Source organism: Lonchura striata, chromosome Z (genome assembly GCF_050655825.1).
Source record: "Lonchura striata isolate lonStrDom1 chromosome Z, ASM5065582v1, whole genome shotgun sequence".
NCBI lineage: Eukaryota > Metazoa > Chordata > Aves > Passeriformes > Estrildidae > Lonchura > Lonchura striata.
Window position 1 is genome coordinate 47,669,418 of NC_140740.1, and position 19,921 is coordinate 47,689,338.

The window sequence follows — 19,921 nt, forward strand, 5'->3', positions numbered from 1 at the left end:
GAGCTACCTCAGAATGCCACGGGGCCCTCCTGAAATACACCTGCTCCCCTCCCAGCTCCAGCCCCACAGTCCCCTCTGTGCTGGGGATCCTACCTGTGTACTGATCCTCCTCGGCTTTGCTGGGCAAGGCCTTCTTCTTTTTTCTGGGAAGGCAAAGGGCAGTCCTGAGTCAGGGAGAGGCTGACCTGGGCCAGACCCTGCTGAACTGACCAGCAGTGGCATGGAGGGTTCTGCACACCCTTCCTCTGCCCTGACAGGCGTCACCCACCTACACCCCAGGGGACAGCAGTGGGGGAGCAGTGGGGGCTGCACAAGCAACAAGGGGAGAGGGTCTCTCAGCACACATGGCCCCATCCCAGCCCTGAAGAAGACACTGAGAGCCCCAGCTAGGAACCCTAGAGCAAACTTGTGTTAGGACCAGGCATCTGCATTCGCTAACCCATAGAAGGGTGGGAGCAGCTGGGGAACCCTCTCTATCCCCACCCACCCCACAGCACCGCATGGCCTGAGACAGAACCGAGACTCCAAATCTGCAACTCACCTGAACAGCACGAACCAGATGATCCCAGCAGACAAGGGGATCAACAGCACCACTACCACCACTACAGTGACTGCTGACCCAGGCCAAGGGCCCAGAGGCTGCCCTGAAACTAACACACCGAGAGGAGTGAGTGCCACAGCCTGGGCTGTGCACCAGCAGTGGTGCACCAGCCTTGCTGCTGGGTGTCTGCACGTGTGTAGAAATGCTGCCCTGGCTGCTGCAGGGACAGGCAGCAAGCCTTCCCCTGCCTGTCCTCTGCTTGGGCAGGGCAGAGGGAGGCTCTGGAGCACAGGGCCTTGTCCCTGTTCCAGCTGGAGGGTCTGGCAGCCTGCTCAGCCATCCTGCACACAGCAGGAGAACACAGACCCAGGCTCAGGAGCCCTCGTGCTTTCTGACCTTGAGCCACCTGTTCACCCAAACGCAGGGATGGGTGTCACTTTCTTCAGTGGAAGAGTAGAGAGGGCAAGTCTGGTATAAAAGGCACAAATCATGGCTGAAGCGGTGCAGCCCCTCTGCGGACCTGCCAATGAAAGCCCTCAAGGAAAGACTCCCCCAGCTTCATGCCCACTGCTGGGCCAGGTGACCATACTCCCTGCCCCTGCCTGAGCTGGGACAGGTTGGGTCCACACACAGGTCTGGAAGTTGCTCCACACTCAGCACTCACCCCTGAGAAGCCACCCCAATCAGACACAGGGCAGAACAACCATTACCCAGGATGTAGGTTTGGAATTCCAGCTGTGATGCAGCCCCAGCCCCAGCTGCCGTCAGGCCCTGCACTGTCACCAGGTATTTGCTGCCAGCTGTCTGATGAGGTGGCATATACTCAGAGACAGACTGGTTCACCAACACCTGACTGAATTCAAGGAAGCTGCCGTCCTCTGCTCTCATGGTGGTGATGTTCAGCTGGAGGAAGGACAGGGAGCTGCTAGACAGTAGCACCAACATCCTGCTTCTGCACTGGGCAGCTCTGTGGAGAGGGGCTGCTACTGCTGGCTGGGCACAAGAGGGGACCAGGCCCTACCAGGAACACCAGCAGGGTACAGCCCGTGGGCCCTGGCCAAGGAAGGCTCCCACCTCTCCTCAGGCTGTCTGCACAGAGCTCCAGGCTAGGTGAGGGGGACCACAGGCACTCCATGGACTCCCAGTACCTGGTATCCAATGATCTCCCCTTTGCAGGAGGACAGCGCCTTCCACCTGAGGGACCCCGTGCTGTGATCCAGCCACAGCTTCTCTGGTTTGTCTGGCACTGGAAGCACAGGAGAACCGGATCATGACTGGATAGCAATTATTTGTTTCCCACAAAGGATGCTTGTGCCTCTGCAGAAATGGTGTGGTGAGGAGGGGGAACTCCGTGCTGTAGGGCCCTGCACAGCCCCTTCCCCAGATCCCCACGTGCTGCAAGCAGTTCTGATCTCAGGACCATCACAGCAGGGAGCAGATGCTCTGGCTGAGCTTCAGGGTGAAGGGCATGTAAACATACCCATTTCCTTTGTCCTGATGAGCCGTGTGTACAGGATTGTGCTAGGCAGCAGGGAGATGGTGACACTGTAGACAGTGAAGGGCTGCAGAGGGGAGCAGGTGAACATTCCCTCCTGGCCTTGTAGCATCTCCTCTACCTTCACCTCCTCAGCCTCACAGTTTGAGGAAAAATGCTGCTCCAGCTGGCACCTGGCCCGAATATGCTGGCACATATGAGGAAGCATGCAAGTCCAGTTCAGTTTGATGCTGGTGCTGGAAACCTTCAGGGTCTCAGGAACAACCTGGAGGACATCTGTGAAGGGAACATTCCAGGAGGATCACTCCCTCCCTTCCTCTCTCCCTGTCCAAGCCTTGACATCAAACTCCATCAACCCCACCATTCCCTCACTAGCCTGTCCCCAGCACAGAGTAGACAAGGACATTCTGCCTTCTCCCAGACTATACATGCCAGAGCTGCCAACAGCACAGACATAAATCTGGGATGCATCCAGAATTTTCTCTGGATTTCTCTGCCATACCCTGACCACCCCAAGCACAGGGCATTGATGCTGTGCCACACATGCAGAATTGCTCTCCATGGCTGGGGGAGACAAATTGAGAGCACTGGAGAATGTCTGGCTTGCTCACTTACCCACACAGGTCAAGTTCCCTTCCATAACGTGCCAGGTGTCTGTGCCATTCCTCACTATCCAGCCACTACGAGGAATCGTGGAACCTTCCCTTGGATTCAATGTCACACATTTGATCTCCATGGGTGGAGGCCAGTACCCTTCAGGACACCACATCTTCACCACTTCATTTGGGTTGAAGGTCCCCTGTTCTTGGTCAAAGATAAACCTGGAGTCCCACTGGGGCTTCTGGCATTTTTCTGCACCAACAAGATGGGAAGGTGTTAGCTGGGCAGTGTGGCTCTGCAGGGCATGACAGGGAATGGAGCAGGGCATCCCCTTCCCTGATCCATCAAGGCAAGAGGTGAGCTCCAGGACACTGTGCAGAGCAGCCCTTCCACATCAGTTTTTGGCAAGAGGATGAGGACAAGAAGGACTCCAAACATCTTCCCCCCAGGTCTCCTGGGAAGGGCTAGGAGGAGCTGGAGTCAGGGACTGAGGGGAAACCACGTGGGGTGTGTACACAAAGCCTGCCCAGAGACTCTGGTGCCCTCTTTGTCCCTCAGGCAGGATGACAACCCCCTGATTCCTCCTGAGAAGTCATGAAGTCTGAGTCCCAAAGCTGGCACTGCAGTGACAGCATGCAGCAGGCACAGGGAGAGGGAACCAGCACACGAGGAGGAGGACACACCTTTACCCTCGTCCCTTGTGCCACCTGTCAGACCTACAACATTGTACTCCTGACTTTCAGCACATGCTCTTGCCAGAAGCCCTTAGGGAGACCTGTGTCTCCCACATACCACCCAGCCCCCTGTGAACACAGCCTGAAGCCCTGCATGGCCCCTGACCTCCTGTGCCATGGGCAGTGCTGGTTACTGCCAAAATGGCTACTTTGGTATCAAGGCAGGGACCTTTGTACCAAAACTCCCTCCTGCCAGGACCTTCAGGGACTAAAGCTGGCATCGGCCATCTCCCCCACCAGGGCACCCCTGGAACCCTAGGGCAGGCACAGAGCAGACTCAGGAGCTGCCTTGACAGTGTCTTCAGCACCACCTGCCATTTCCCCAGGCAGCACAGAGCCAGAAGCTTCCTGTGCCCCCACAGGCTGCCTTCCCTGCTCAGGAAGGGCAGAGCAGGGCAGTCAGGAATGCTCCTGATGCCTCCTTACCAAGGCACTGTACCCTGAACTTGGGCTGAATGTTGATCACACTGCCTCTGCTGTCCTTTCCAGTCCAAGCTTCTCTGTGTATAGGTTTTCCATTGATAACAGACAGAACTTTTCCTGCACATTTGATATGGGTGAAAGGTGTCTGGAAACCCTTGGGACAGCTCAGAATCACTTCTTCGTTCTTCCTGTAACTCTCCTGCTCTGGTGCCAGCTGGAGTCTGAAGTCCCAGTTGGGTTTTTTGCATGTTTCTGGCAGAGGTGAAAGTGCATGTTAGTTGGGCTGAGAGGTTCCAAGGAGGAGCAGGGTATGTGGCGGGGTCTCAGCAATCCCCAGCAGTCCCTCTAGCCAATGAAAGGAGCGGGAAGTGACACATCCATCTGCTAGGATGGGGCACCTTTGCAAGTCTAGTTGGGATGGGCTTTCCTTATGAGTGTCAGCTGGGGCTGGGGCCTGTCCAGGCAGGTGGTGGACAAGGATGTGCCAGAATTCAATAGGGGAATGGTCTGAGGTATCAAATGCCTAAGACCCAAGAGGCCCCGACATGGCATCAGAATTGCATCCCTGACCACAGTGATGATGGAAGCTTGGAGATGGATGGACAGGGCATAAATTGACCACAGAATTCTGTAGGAAGCATTTCCTGACACCCTGCTTACCAATGCACACTATGTTCCCCTGAACTTGAATCCACACACCACTGCTGTTTCTCCCCAGCCACACTGGCTGATAATTCAGTGGCTGAACCCTATTTGCACATTTGACATGGGTGAAGGATGGCTGGAAACCATTGTTGCAGCTCAGAGTCACTTCTTCATTCTCTGTGTAACTGTCACGGGCTGGTGCCAGCTGGAGTCTGGGGTCCCACCAAGCAGGCCTTTGGCATGTTTCTGTCAGAGGTAAAATTGGGTGAGGAGTACTTTTGGGACGTTAAGAGAGGAGACATGGGACGGATCTCTCATGACTCTGACTATTCACCCCAACACATACGAGTGTCATGTACCCAGACACTCTCCAAGAACACAGGGCTCCTTGTTACCCCGTGTCCTGGACTCACAAGCCTCCCTTGGATTCTGCCCTCTCCATGGGGCATTTGAGCCCCCATTTTCTTGTCTCCCTCATGTGCAGGTGAGCCATGCTGCAGTAACAGCCTCCCACACCAGAGACAACCCAAACCTTTGAGAAGCTTTCCAGGCAAAAAAGCAGAACCCCTGCAGCTATTCCTACTCCATGCTGAGGCAGGAGATGCTGGCTGGGAAGGATTCCTCTCCCCAGGAGCACAGAGCCCAGCAGGTGCCTACAGCAAGGTGCTGAGACAAAGAGAGCATTGTCACTGCCAGGACATGGGGGAAAGCCAAGGCATCCAGGTCTGCCATTCCTGCACTGTCATGTGCATGACCAGGTCACAGAGAGTCTGTCACCAGCTCAGGACCCTGGGTCACAGTGGTGCAGGGCTGTGCTTACCCTTGCAGGTGGCAGTCTCATTCCACTGCATCTGGGCCCCTCTGGAAATGCACTGGATCTGCCAGACAGATGGCACAAACTCCCCAGCACAGCTGAGCTGCACCACTTCATTCAAGGCATAGTTGCTCTTCTTTGGCGTAAACTGCAGTTTGGAGTCCCAGTCTGAGGGAGCTTCACATTTTCCTGTGTGCAAAGGCCAGAAGGCAGAGCCTGAGGGTCACTGGGCTCCAGCAGCATCCATGAGGATGAGGGAGCTCTATGTGGAGGGGTGCCAATCCCTCTCTGTTCAGAGAGGTGGCAGAGATAGCACCTCCCCAGATGAGCCCCATCTCCCAGATGCTTTATCCCTCCTCACACTCTCAGGGGCAGTGCAGGAGGGTTATCCACAGGGTTATCCTGCCCACCCACTGCTGCAGAGACAGCCCAGCCAGAGGGATCCAGCAGCCGGGGGGATGCTGCTCTCTCCCACAAATACAGGGGCTGGGGGAGTGCACCAGACCCAGTGAGTCTCTGCTGTCATTCCAGACTCCACAGCTTGGTCCCCAAGAAGTGACTGCCAGCAGCAATTGTAAATAATAGGAGTAAAGTTGCAGGTAACAAGAGAATGAACCAAGCAATTCTGCAGTGGAAGCAGTAACTACAGGAATGAAGCAGACAGAAAATGAATTGTCTGAGTCCTTGAAAGGGGAAAAACAAAAAATAACACCTTTATCATCCAAGATGTTTACCTGTGAGCTAGAAAACACCCAGTTTTGCTGAGTTTTGTTATGTTATTCATCACCCTAGTGATGAATCCTTGCTCTTAATTTTAGTAAAAACCCATATCCTCAGTTATTTGACGCCCTCTCTCAAAAAGACCACCACTCTCTTAGCATGTACCATGATTTCTTGGAACACTGTGCTTTTACAGTGAAGAAGGGAAAGGATGAGTCATAGTAACGCAGGCAAGCAGTGACTTCAGTAAGGTATACTAATAGCCAAAGACTGTGTCTCTGTCAGTATATATGCTTTTGTCTGCCTCAGTGTGCTGGCTGTGTGGATTTGCCACCCAGCACACTTTCCTGTGCAGAACTGTAAATAAATCAAATACCTTGACACTCTCTGTGTTAATCAGCTTTTTCCACATTGGGTGAAAGAAGCTGTCAATAGAGTGTGTCCCTCAGACAACGTAAGTTCACACCAATGGCCACAAACCTCATACCCTGCTCAATGCACTCAGCCTAGCCTCTGCACATCACCCAAAATGAGCCTGCCCTGTCCTGCTGTGGTGGACATGTCACCTAGACTTTCTCACTCAGTGCAAAACAAGTCCATGAGAAGGCAGTGGGCATGGAGCTGGCCTTCCCTGAAGGGGGATAAAACGCCTCTCTTCAGCTACAACTGCCCACTTCCCACCAGCCAGCACTCACCACTTCCCTTTTCTGGCAGCAGGTTTCCACGCCATCATGGCAAACCTCGTCCCAGCTCCCCACCCCAAAGGACAGTGGCCACCAGCCCCATCCTTTTAGACCACATCGTGCAGACATGAAACTTCTTCAGTGTCTCTCCCAGTGCCCTCAGATCACACACCTCACTGACAGAAAACTACCTGACAGACAGGAAACCCTTAACTTTGTCCCAGCCTCACCAGGCACCCCCCTCACACACCTTCGCCCCTCCTGCCATTAAACACCCTGAAGTAACACACACCCTGCCCAAGGGTGACATCCAGGATCCTTTTGGGTCAGTAGACATGAGTACAGACTAGGGAGAAGAGGTTCCATCCTGCTCTGGACAGCTGAGAGTTGTCCACTGCTGGAAAGGCAGCATCCCTTGAGCCGCCAGTGATAGGCAGCATGACTCACAACCTCACAACCCATCTGATGATTTGGCTAGCCACTTCTGCTCCCATTTCCTTACAGAGAGAATACTTACAGATCATCCCCTAGCCATGCCATACCCCATGGGGACCTCAACAGGTACCAGCAAGCCCAGGGCACAGCATATAATCACCACAGGAAAACTCACATTCTTTGTAGGAAGAGCCTAGCAGAGACACAGGAGCTGCCCCTAACTCTGTTGGCATGGAGAAAGACTAGAACAAGCCTCTTGATGTGAACAATCCCACCAAACTACAGTTCCCTCAGCCCCAGGGACTATGGGAGAGAGCAGGCATCACAGCTAAGAGAGTTCAAGTCTTTGATGATCACCATCATCACCTGTGACAGGAGTGCTTGAACTACCTAGAAAGGCCATCACTGCTCTGATTGCTCTGGATTCATCTGTGTGCTGCATAACAAGACCCAGCCACCTCCTGCTCCCAGCAAAACACTACCCACCTCCTAGAGGGACACTGCAAATCCCATGGAAGTTTCCCAGCACATCAAGGCTTGCTGCCCTCCATCCCAAATGGAGGTCTGTCCCACCACAACATGAAGGATGCCTGAGTGTCTCAGGCATATGCAGATACCTGCTCCAGCCCTCTCATAGCCTCAGCTGCAGGCCAAGCAGGGTAAAGCCATGTAGCAAATGCACAGGTAGAGGAGAAGCAAAGTCATTTTTGTAAGAGAGAGGCACAATCCACTCTTACCTGCTTCCTGATATACCCATGGATTCTCCGGATCGTGGCGCTTCTGTCCCAGTGCCAGCAGCAGAGGAGCAAGGGCCAGGAAGAATGTCAGAGCCAGTGCTGGCAGGGCCATGCTGGCATGAAGTCCCCAGGCAGGACTCAGCATGAGCTGCTCAGGAAAGGTGTCTGCGCAGCCCTGCACAGGAGAGGCACTCACACAGAAGTGAGACAGCCCCACAGGGGAATCACATGTGGTGCAATAAGCTTCCTCTTTGGAAAGAGAGCGTCCCACCAGCCTCAGTGTTGATTCTCACACGTCTTCCCACAGACAGTGGGTACATGCTCCATGCAGTCTCCCAGGTGTCTTAGTCCAGCCTTTTCCCTCGCTACCACAGGCTTCCATAGCCCTGCTCCAAAATAAGCACCTCCAAAACCTTCTCAGGTCTGTCTCTCTCCTTCCAGATCCAGCAGAGGATGTTGAGGAACACACCCCTGATTAATGTGCCCAAGGCCACCCTAGACTGCATGCATCACTTTCTCTTTCAAATCATGGAATGATTTATGTTGGAAAACACTTCTATGATGATCATGTCTAACCACTAAGCAAGCACAATAAGCCCCCCACTAAAACATGTTCCTAAGTACCATATCTACATATATTTTAAATACTTCTAAAAATCTTTCTTATTACCTTGAACTAATGCAGCTGCAACATTCTTGCTGTTGAATTCTGTCACTAGAGTTTCCACATCAGACAAGCTCCTGGACCTGGAAGTGTTCTCTTTTCATTTCTTCTCCAAACCTTTCCTGCTCTCAGCTGCTCTTTGTCAGTGACTTTTAGGATGGGAAGCACTCAACAAGGACAGTGTGGACAGTATGGGTATAAAAGGGACTCCTTGGAGATGGATGGAGGCATCTTGTTCCTTTTACTGTTGAGCTCAGGTAGGGTCTTTGGGTTTGGGAAAGAATTCCCTAAGTGTTCTTCATTTGGGGACTCACACTCCCCCAGTCTCCTGTCCCTGCAGATGTCACCACCAAGCTCTTCTCTGGAGCCTCTTTTCAGCTCACAAACTCTTGGACAACTTCATGTCCTTGTGTCCTGACTCCCTGTGCTGTTGCAGCTCTCCTGGGCCATTCCTCTTTCAACTCTGTGCTTTACAGAATCCCTCTCCCTGTGTTTTGCTAGATAGACAAGCACAAATGCCCTATGGTGCAACACTCTCTGTGTTCTGGGAATGGATGCTGTCACCCAGGGTGTTTCTTACCACTCAGCTGGAACTCATTAGCCCTCAGTTCCCTAGGAGATCCCTTCCCACGAACCACATCCTCAGGACACTGCTTGGTATATCTATCTGTATTATCCCTGTAAACCAGCAACACTGAGGGCTTTCTGTAAACTAGATGTCTCCGAAGATCCATTTGGGAACATCATTACATCAAGTCCAGCTGTGTCACATGCAGCTGTTGTGAGGTAAATGAGTGAAATCTTCTAGAAAGCTCTCAGCAAGAGGAACAGCAGCACTAAGTCATGTCCTCCTTGTTTCCTTGGTGGATCCCTGTCCTTTGAGAACAAGGTTTTTCTTGTTCCTGTGCAGTAGAATGGGCACACCCAGCACTCACTGGGTCATGTCTTCATAAAATCCCAGAGTTAGACACCGACACTCTCACTGACTCTCTCTTGTATGTGAAAGAAGCAAAACCAATGGAATTAAACAGTCAAGCTTGAAAATTTCACAAGTGGTAAAACAAGCTTCCTATTGTCCCTGATGAGGTTATTTCTTTTCCCTGGTCCTAAGGCCTCAAAATCTGTGTTTGGCCTCTCCCTCCTTAGAAATTTATCATTGTTTTGAGATTTGTTCATTTCTTGGTATATAGCATCCATTAGAAAAATGCTGAAGAAAACTGAAAGTCAGCACAGTCAGCTATATTCATTGAATTCAATGTCATTGCAAATGTGATTGATGGGCTGTTTCCTGGAGGACCATTCGGTTGTCGAAGAACTACTAGGACTCAAACTTTCAGACTGAAGAGAGAAAAACCCAAATCACCTGAAATTTACACTCAGATTTACTTCTGACAGAGAAGAGCACTGGGGGCTCAAAACTATCCACAAAACCACAAGGAAAAGAAGAAGTAGCTGTGGCTTTTGAGAATCAGGCTTCATGGAAAGCTCTGCTAACACAGCCACCATGTTCCTCTATAGTAAAATCTTTTACTGTGTCAAAACTCACAAACAACACCTGCATATTAGGGTCTTATTCTCCTTCCTAGATCACACCTGTCCCAAGGGAACCCACTGTAGGTTGTACCTATAGATGGTGGTGTCAGATGATGGTCAGGTGATGGAAGTGGGCTACAGCCAGGCTGGGATGTCAACACAAAGCTGCTGAGTCAGGCTCAGGCCTGAGGAGGGTAGCCTAGTCAGATCCATCCCTGAGAAAGACAGGAAGGGGTCTGTTCCTTGCACAGCATAAGCACATGATCCTGTGTGACCTGGTGGTGGGTCCCCACATCATGCTGGTCCCTCTCCAGGATGTAGAATCTGCCTCAATCAGGGCTGAAGCCTGTACTGCCAGAACCTAGAGCATATTCTGGCAGGGAGAACTGGAAAATGCCTACAGGATACAGCCAAAACCCAGTCTTGAACCCCACTGTGGGCTCTTCCTCACTGCTCCAACTTTCCCAACCCCACCAGACCCAAACTTCTTCCCAACAGGGGTCTTGCAGTGCCATCAATACAACAATGGCCCACACTCCATGCTACCCTGAAATTAGGAACCATCCAGCCCCTTTCCCAAAATGAGGATAGAACACAGACATCTTAAACCCCTACAGCTCATCTACAGAGCTGGGAGTAGAACCCCAGAACTATGGGCAGAAGGAGGGTAAGGGGAGCCCCAGTAGTGCTGGGGTGCAGAGGATCAGCTCTGATTGGGGCGGTGACAACCTGGTCATGATCAGTTATCATAGTCTGCCTTGAACCCAGTAAAATATCTGGGAGGTGTGCAGGAAGCTTTGTTGGCCTGAGAGAGAGGTGGCTCTGGGGCACCTTTGTTGTCACCCAATTGGTGACAGTGGCAGGGGCAGGGACTCCCTCCTGTGCAACTGGTCACTCAAGGCTACAAAAGCCAGCACAAGACTACCATCTCTGCCCCTATGGTGGCTTGAGGACCTGCCTGGTCTGATCCAAGATAGGTGTACTGAGAGCAGAGCTGTGACAGGGGAGAGCCCAGAATGTTGCAGGGTTCCCAGGAGAGCATTTCTGGGTGCTGGGCAGAGCAGGGGTGGGCCCTGAGGGCTGGATAATCCCTTTGCTATCACTGCTACATTGCCTCTTCCCAGTGGAGGGAGCAGGACCTGCTGACTCCTTCCAACAGGGAGCATCTCCCCACCTTTCTGAGTCCACTTGCACATGCCTTCTCCCCAGAATCACACAGTCAAGGTAGGCAAGACTCTGCCCTGGCACTGCCATGGTGCCCTGGCACCATGATTAAAATCCCTCTGGAAATCTGCAAGCCCACTGCTCTCACCCTGGCCATCCAGGCCCTCCTGGCCTGGTGCTGCTGCCCACACCAACCCCAAATACACCCTAATCCCCTTCATGCTCAGACTGCCAATGTCTCCCATTGGGCTGTGCATTTGCTGACTGCCCAGAAAGGTATTTTTAGCACATAAAATTGGACATAAGCAGTTCACTGCTGGGAGCAGAGTGTAGTAAGACTGGGAGTGGGGGGAATGGGAGGAGTGGATGCTGCATTTTGGTTTGAGAAAGATGTGCTCAGAAATGGGGTTTCCATCTCTGGCATCCAAGCAGTTCCACATCTGGCCCAGCCATTCCTGTTCCCAGCTCCAGAACCATCTTCAGCACATCCCACCCTGGTTCTTGGACAGGGAATGTGGCTAAACCCAGGAGGTGCGAATTTTAAGATTTGGGGCAGCATCTCAGGTCAGACTAGCTTCCCCCCAAACCCTGCTGCCTAAAGAATCTCTGCACCAAGATCAGAGCTCCTGATCTGTTCTTTCTGCCTTTGTGCTTTATACCCCCTCCCCATCATCTGCTCTCCATCATGGGCGGCATATTGTGCCTGTGGTCATTGTCTCCAGCTGCCCGAGCAGCTCTCTATCTCCTTGACAAACCTTTCACCCTGCACCTCCTTCACTACTCAAGCCTCTCTGCACTGCTCCCATTCAAATGCTATACCCCACACATGTGCTGACCCCAGTCACCATAGTTCTCTTTCCTAGAGAGCTGATGGAGTGTTTGGTGGAGCCTGGAGTCTCTCCTTCTATCCCATTAAACAAAGGGCTTATACTTCCCTTTTTACAGTTCTCAGCCTGTACAGCTTCCAAAGAAAAACAAATCCTGAGAAACCACATATGTCAATCAGGTATCTGGGAAGAGAGAAGTGACTTCAAAAGGAACCATATGAAAAGGGAAGAAAAAGTAAAGCTGTGGTTTCTCCAGTGAAATTAAGCCACTGGCATGGTGGAGGGGATAAGGCATACCCATCTGGTGGTGTTATTTGGTATTTTGTGGTCTTCACAGTCCCATCATCCTGCCAGGGGCTGCACCAGTGGTGCATTGGAGGAGGCATCACTGCTGCCAGTGGGACCCCAAGCTGGCACAGCTCCTACCTGACCTATCCTGGGATGCCTGTCCATGTCCTGGCTTTGCAGCTACCATTAGTAAAATGCTATACTTCCCTGAAGCAGCTTGCTTCGCACTCGGGATACTGGAAAGGTCTTGCATGGGCCTCTGCTCACTCCTTTTCTCAGTGCATGGCCCTGCAGAAGCCCTGGGAGCCTGCAGTCTTCCCCAGCACTCAGGCCCTGACCAAAGCTTGGCCTGGAATAATCCTCCATAGAGGCTGGGCAGGTGGGGACAAGAGGAGAGAAGAGGGCACTGTGTCCTGGTACGTCAATGTGAGTGGTGTGGGTGGCACAGTGCCCAGAGCTTAGAGAGCAGCTGCCCTTTGTTGTACAAGTATGTGCATGAAGCCATGTGTGCTCCAGCCCAAGATCAGTCAAAGGTCAAGATACTGAGCCGACCTACAGCAGCATCACATCAGACCTGGGGGAAAAGGAAAGGTTCTGTCTCATGCCACAACCTCCTGTGGGGAACCCTATGCCACTTCAGCCAACAGAGACATGCATAATGCCATTTATGATCCCTTTTTGTGAGAGTCCAGTCTACAGGGCATCCACAGAGATGCTCCTGAATGATCCATAAGGAAGGGCCTGCCATGCATCAAGCTGTGACTTACATGTCAGGTGCTGGGCTGGTGGTGACACACTTGGCTCACCCACAGCCTGCAGCACTGGTTGTCTCTTGTAATTACCCCCCCAGAGACCAGTCAGTCCAGGGCTGATGCAATCACCCACTGTAGAACAAGGGCTCCACAGGGTGGGGTAACCAGCCACCCATGACACAGGTGGACAGAAATGAGGTCAGGGTAATCAGAGGTATTAATGGAACCAGGCTCCAGCATGCAGGACACAGCAGGATCAAAACCCTGCGCCATTTGTCTCAGCTCTGCCTTGTGCTGGAGCCAGCACATATCCCACCTGCCATCATTTGTCCTGTGATGCTGTTGAGGCAGGACAGTATGAAAAGACTCCACTTCAGAAGGCTTGAGAGTAGAGCTCTGATTTATTTCAAATATATCTCTATTTTATAAAGAGTATCATCCAGACCAATTCTATTGGTCCTAGAGTAAAAACATCTCAACCATTGGTATGCAGTGAATGATGCACAGTGGCAGAACCTGTCTATAAACAATGAGAACAACAAGAAAGATAAAGCATTATTTACATTCTTTTTCAACTGTTTCCCAGGCTTCTGCCTGGTTAGAAACCTTCGTTTTCTCTCTGACTGAACTAAGAATCTCTACAGTCCTGGCTCAGGTATCCTCTGCTTGTTGTGCTACTGACCTACAACCATCAGCCTCCACATTTGAAACTAACAGAGCCAAGCAGGACGCACCCTCTTTCCCCATTTTTGACCCACTGTGGAGTACAAGGCTGCTGTCTGTGTGAGACAGAGTGAAAATTTAACAGGATAGAAATCCATTTGGATTTAGGTGAAATGTGCCACTTTGAACTTACTAAATATGTTGTTTAGTCTGGTAACAGCAACACTAGCAAAACTAACTCAGCTAAGGAGAAAGAATGCAAATTTCCACACTAAAATATAAGAGAAGAAAGACTCCTCGGACCTTGAAACAGACACGGCAGAGTGACCCAGGAGTTCTTTCTGTACTTTCTGACAAAAACTGAGTACAAGTGTAACTAGCTATAAGTGTAATGTGAAATCAGCAGAATGAATATGCATTAACCTATTGTGAAATTCTATGCATATGGAAATTAGTAAGGGTAATAAAAAAGGATCAAGGATCAGGAGTTCTCAGAGGTACGCATGTCCTTTGAAGGGCAATGAGTCCTGACATGCGTCCACAGCGCTGTGAATAAACATACCGCTCCCTACAAATCTTTATTGGAATGGTGGGGTTTGATTTTTCATCCACATTTCATGTGGCTAGCACTGTGCTCTCCCTGTCATGCTGTTGAGATGTCCCCACTTAGAACACACATCCCCTTCCCTTGCTTTTGTCTTCATGGAAAACCCCAGTACACCTTGTCCATGCCAGGCCCATCTATATATACTGGGGTGCAAGTTTTTCATCCGAGGCCCCATGGAATGTGCTTATGCACTTCCTCAGCAGCCAGTGTGCCTGGAAACATAGAAGACAGGACACAAGGAAGGTTGGCAGGGCTGCTCACAGAGCTCGCTAAACATAATGAGATTTTCAAAAGCTAGGGGAAGCAATAAAGAGGTGTGATTGAATTGGCTCCAAGTGGCAGCTTCCATGACAAACACAGCACAGCTGCCTTCCCTCCCCACACTGGAAGGCTATTGCTCCAGCCTGTGCTGCCTCAGCCTGCCCTGGAAAAGGCACAAGGAAGTGCCTGCAGCCACAGGGAGCTCCCAGTTTTCTAGCACACACAGAACTGATCCTTTGTTTCCAGTCCTCCAACACCTGGAGACAGCATCACTGCCCACACGTGGTTGTGGCAATGGTGACCTCCAGTTGAAGGGCTCCCATGGTCATCTAGAGTACAGTACAGTTATACTGCTCCTTTGTGCCCTGGCACAGAGGAAATCAAAGGGGAAGGCAACAGAGACAGGAGGACAGGCACACAGATAAATTCTCTGCCTGGAGGTGGCTGTGCCCATGTTTTGTCTTGTGAATAAGGTGAGCAATTACCTCCCTTTAACTTTCCTTATTTCGCCCAAGCTGTAGTTTTGTCAGGAAACACAACTCCATGGTGTGGATGATTACAGGACCATGAGCAGGCCAAGGAGTTACTCAGAGAGGTGTAGGCTGAGTGACCACTGGCTCAAGGGTAGAGAGCTCCTTGCAGCATCCACCTCTTGCTCAGGCATCTGAGAGAATAGGCAGGGCTTCACCATCTCTACCTAGGGTCAGGAGAGCACTAGGGACAGGGAGCATCTCTCTCACTCAGGCTGATGGGGCTGGGGAAGGATGTGTCCTTCTCAAGCAGAAGCTCAGTGCTCAAAGGGGAATGATTCTCTAGCATTGTTCAGAATTGTTCCCTCAGGTTTTCTTTTTGTGAGTTCTGAGATGGGTCAGAAGCCAGGGGAAGCAGGAGGATGCTGGTTTGTTAGTGTCAGGATCTCTGGGGTGAATTGTGTGTGTGTGTTCTGTAGGGTCTCTGGTAGGTGCTGTGCTGAGTTATGCATGCCCTCACCAGACTTTCCCTACACATTGCTGTGCTGCTTCTGAGTTACTCCCTGCAGCAACATCAAGCCATACAGATCAAAGAGCAGTGATGAACCCGGGGCGAAGGTTCTGGCTGCCCTGATGTCACAGTTTAATCGAAGCTGGCAACTCCTTAGCACACAGATGCTCACTCACTCTCCCTCTGCCATGGTGGAGAGGAAAGCCGGGGGTGGGGGGGAAATTGTGGGTAGAGATAAGAGCAGTTAAATAATTTAAACAATATTGTTGTTGTTGTTAATAATAATAAAAATTTAAAATTATAATTGTAATTAAAAGGAGAAGGATAAAGCCAGAGTGAATTAAATGAGGCATAACACGCTTGCTCACCACTCACTTATTGATACCCAGCAGTTATCAGCATTTCCTGTGCATGGTGTTCTATGGCATGCAATATCCCTTTGGGCAGTTTGGGTCAGCTCTCCTGGCCATGCTCCTTCCTGGTTTCTTGGGCACCTGCTCCTGGCAGAACATGGGAAACTGGCCAGTGCTTGAGTCAGGGTAAGCACTGCAGAGCAACAGCTGAAACATCAGTGTGTTATCAACATCATTCTCAGCTGAATCAAAATCACAACACTGAACCAGCTACTGGGGAGAAAATGAACCCTAACCCAGATGAAACCAGAACACTTGCTCTCCTGCAACTGGTGCTGTGGGTCACCACCTAGTCCACTCTCGTATGACCCCACTTGTCCCAGCTCTGCAGCCAGACCAGGTTCTTGGTATCTGTGCTCCAGCCTCACATCTGGCAGAACCATAAGCCCTTCAGGTGTGTTGCAAAGTCCTTGGGGAGTGTTTCTAATTGCTTGGCAAGATGCAGGAGGTGAAGAAAGGCTGACACAACCTCATGGGATGAGCCTGGAGCTGTTGAAAGCCAGATTTCCCAGGTCCAGGTCAAGAGGACAAGGAAAAGCCCTGTTATCTGCTGGGCAGTGTTGAAGGACGGGAGCATGGCCAGGTATTGTGAGATAAGGTGTTCAGGCTGGTTCAGGAGTAGGGTGGGTAATGCTAGAGATGTAGCATTGTCCCTACTTGGTGTGAAGTGACCAGTTCCTGGTGATTTGTGAAGGTCTCTGTAGTGCTTAATCACTGCAAGAATGTGGACTTGGAGCTGTTGGAGCAAGAAGGAAAGGGTTTTGGAGCTAATAAAGGGACTAGAGTATCTTCCCTCTGAAGAGAGGCTGAGAAAGCTGGGGATGTTCAAGATTCAAGAGAAGGTTGTGTGGACACCTCATAGCAATCTTCCAGTATCTTAAAGGGGGCCTAATGGAAATTAGACAGGGACTTTATCAGGAACTGCGAAATGATAGGATGGGGGGGAGTGGCTTCAAACTCAGTAAGTTTAGATTAGATATTAGGAAACCATTTTTCTCTGTGGGGGTGGTGAGGCAAAACAGAACAGGCTGCCCAGAGTTGTGTATGTCCCAACCTGGCAGTGTTCAGGGCCAGGTTGGATGTGGTCTTGAGCAGCCCAGCTTAGTGCAAGGTGTTCCTGCCTATGGCAGAGGGATTGGAACAAGATGATCTTTAAGGTCTTTTCCAACACAAACCATCCATGATTCTGTGCAGTTGTGCTTACATGGCCACACATCACGTCACCCCGGGTTACATGTGGTGCAGGCACATCTAGAGCTGCCTGTCCCTTCTTTTCAGAGGTGATGGCTGGCTTTCTTTTATAAGTGTTCTCAATGTTTTCAATTTCACTGCCCCATGGAGCTTCCAGCAAGCAGGCACACAGCTGGGTTCAGGCATTAGTGCCCCCCAGGCACAGGCACTGGTGTTTGCTTGAGGAGAAGCAGAACAGGGAGCTGAAATCATTGTCCAGCACTAAGAGACAGGGATGGATGTGGATTCTGTCTCCATGGATGTCACAGCACTGGCACCCAGGCATGAGAAGCATCAATGAGATAACAGGAGTCAGCAAGCAAATACTGCCAGGTGCTGTGCTGACTGTGCTGGAAGAATATTAATGACACAACAAATATTTGCAGCTTTCATGTTGCACACAAGCCCTCAATGGCTTTACAGCTGGAGTGACAGGGAGGCAAAGGGGGCACAGCAATGTGCCTGCACAGCAGGGACCTTGCCAATCCCTGCTGGCGTCTGGACAAAGGCTGCTGCAGCCTGCAGCCATGGTGCTGGGTGTGTAACATGCACAGCCCTGCCGGGCTCAGCAGCACACAGTGCACTGGGAAATGTAGTCCGGCTGCATTACCTGGACTGGGTGCCACCGGACATCACCAGGCTGGGGCTGAGACCTTCTACCATGTACCCTGAGCTCCTCAAACTGCCCAGGCCTCCTATCACCATGTAATGGCCCTTGCTGAGCTGTCATCTCTTATTTCCTACAGGGCAGAAGCATGAGATGTTTTTCAGGGAACAGTTGTCTTATAAACAGGGAGCCGGGGAACATATAGGACTTGGGGGTGGAGATGTGCAGAGTGATGTATGATAGTGTGGGAAAAGAGCAGAGATCTTCTGGTACAGAAGGCAAGAGGATACTTGGGACCAAGAGGCTGCACCCACATTCTGCAAACAAGCACCAAAGGGAGTAATTTGAGTCAGCCAGTGCTCTTTGTCCTGCTCACCCCCATGTCTGCACAGCCCCTCCAGGTTGGAAAACCCTCACACCCTTTAGCCTTGTGCCTGTTCTGGCAGCACACCCCTGGCAGCAGCAGCCACTGATTTTCCAGAGTATTTGCAGAGGAGTCTCACGTATGGATGGGCTCTTGCACATGGGTGCAGAGGAGGGGACTGCTCAAGTTCTGGCTCTGGGGCTCTGAGCAGGGCAAGGATTTGGTTGGGGTGCATTACTGTTGGCTCATCCCAATCAGAGCTGTCCTGCAAAGACCCCAGGGTCACCGTGCTGTTGTGGAATAGAGGTGGGAGTGCAGCAAGGACCAGGTTTCCTATGTGGAGAGCTCCTACATCCCTCACTGCCCTGCACAGAGCCTGGCCATCCCATACCTGTAGTGTGCCCTGATCCTTACAAGATAACTCTGCACTTCTACAGCTCCAGCCTCCATAGGCTGGTTGAAATCTCCCACCCCTGCTTTGCCTGGATGATGCACCATTCCCAGCAGGCAGGGTGAAGATGTTTACTAATCCCTGAGCCTTTTGCCTGCAGGAGAGAAAGGGTGTAGAACCCAGAAAGAGAAGGGCAAGGAGGACAAAGCCCCCCTCCTCTCTCCCCTGCAGATCCACGTGAGCAGAGTACAGCCAGGGAGACCTCCTTCTTGCTTTTCCTCACCAGGGATTGAGTAGCTTAATTCAGGGTTTGCTGCAGGCTCAGCCCAGCCTGACTTTGCACCCAGCTGCTTAGTGTACTTGCCTGCACCATGGGAGGGATTTGGGGCACTAGAGACTTTTAGCCATGCCTCAGCTCAGCCCTGCTGTGCCAGGCAGGAGCTGAGCATGATGGAAATAGCACAGTAGAGTTACCAGCGCTGATGAGAGAAGGGACTGCAAATCCTGCAGCAGCAATTTCCACAGTCAGAGCCATCTCCAGGGCTTTAATTTATCCATTACAACTTAATTGGATGTAAACCCAGTCACTTGTGAGCAGCAGGAGCTCTGATCAGGCAGTGGTCCTGAGTTTCTGTCTTCAAGATCCTCCCCAAGCCTCCCCATCCCTGTTGCAATGCCTTGACCATCAGGAATCTGCTGCACTCAAGTGGAAGGGAGAGGGTCTCTTTGTTGCCCCAGGTGAGCTGGCTGTGTTCCTCTGAGCAGTGTCCCACACCACTGAGGAGCTGGTCATTGGGCTGCACGTGCATCAGCATGCTCATATTTCAGGCGCCAGGGCTGAGCCTAGGTAGGCACCCACTGCCACCCATCTGAGCAGCTCCAGCTGGTCACCAGGGTAGGAGGGCACAGACTGCAGCCTCCTGTCCCCACAGGCAGATGTTGTTCTCTCCTCTCATCCATGGAGCTGCTCCTGTCATTTTGTCAGGCTGTTGTCAGCAGGACTGACATGTGAGGCTGAGGAAACCTAAGAATGTGGCCTGTTGCACAGCGCTCTACCCCACGTAGAGCGCTGAAAAAGCCACCCTGGCACATGCTATCCAATACCCTGGCAGGCTGGAGTGGTACTGGTGAGGAAAAGGATGGCTCAGACACCATGAGACAGAGACTGGCAGAGCCCTGTCCTCATGCTCTTCCTCCCTACATGTAGGAAACTTGTCCTGCACAAACCCACTTTCTCTGCAGGCCTGGAAGAGCAGGAATACCATGAATTCCTAGGGGGAGGGCAGGGCACTGTTCCCATTATAAATAAATGGGCACCTCAGTTCCCTGCTCTAGCCCACAGGGTTGTT

General features: G+C 51.5%; 1 long non-coding RNA gene across 1 annotated transcript; it reads right to left on the minus strand.

The window, feature by feature from the left end:
* Positions 1-1,525: 1,525 nt before the first annotated feature.
* On the minus strand, positions 1,526-7,454 carry LOC110484191 (uncharacterized). Its single transcript, XR_014951052.1, has 4 exons — positions 7,266-7,454; positions 5,259-5,441; positions 2,652-4,684; positions 1,526-2,312 (listed from the first exon to the last, which is right to left on the minus strand). It is a non-coding gene; the product is annotated as an uncharacterized LOC110484191 (long non-coding RNA).
* Between the last annotated feature and the right edge of the window lie 12,467 nt (positions 7,455-19,921).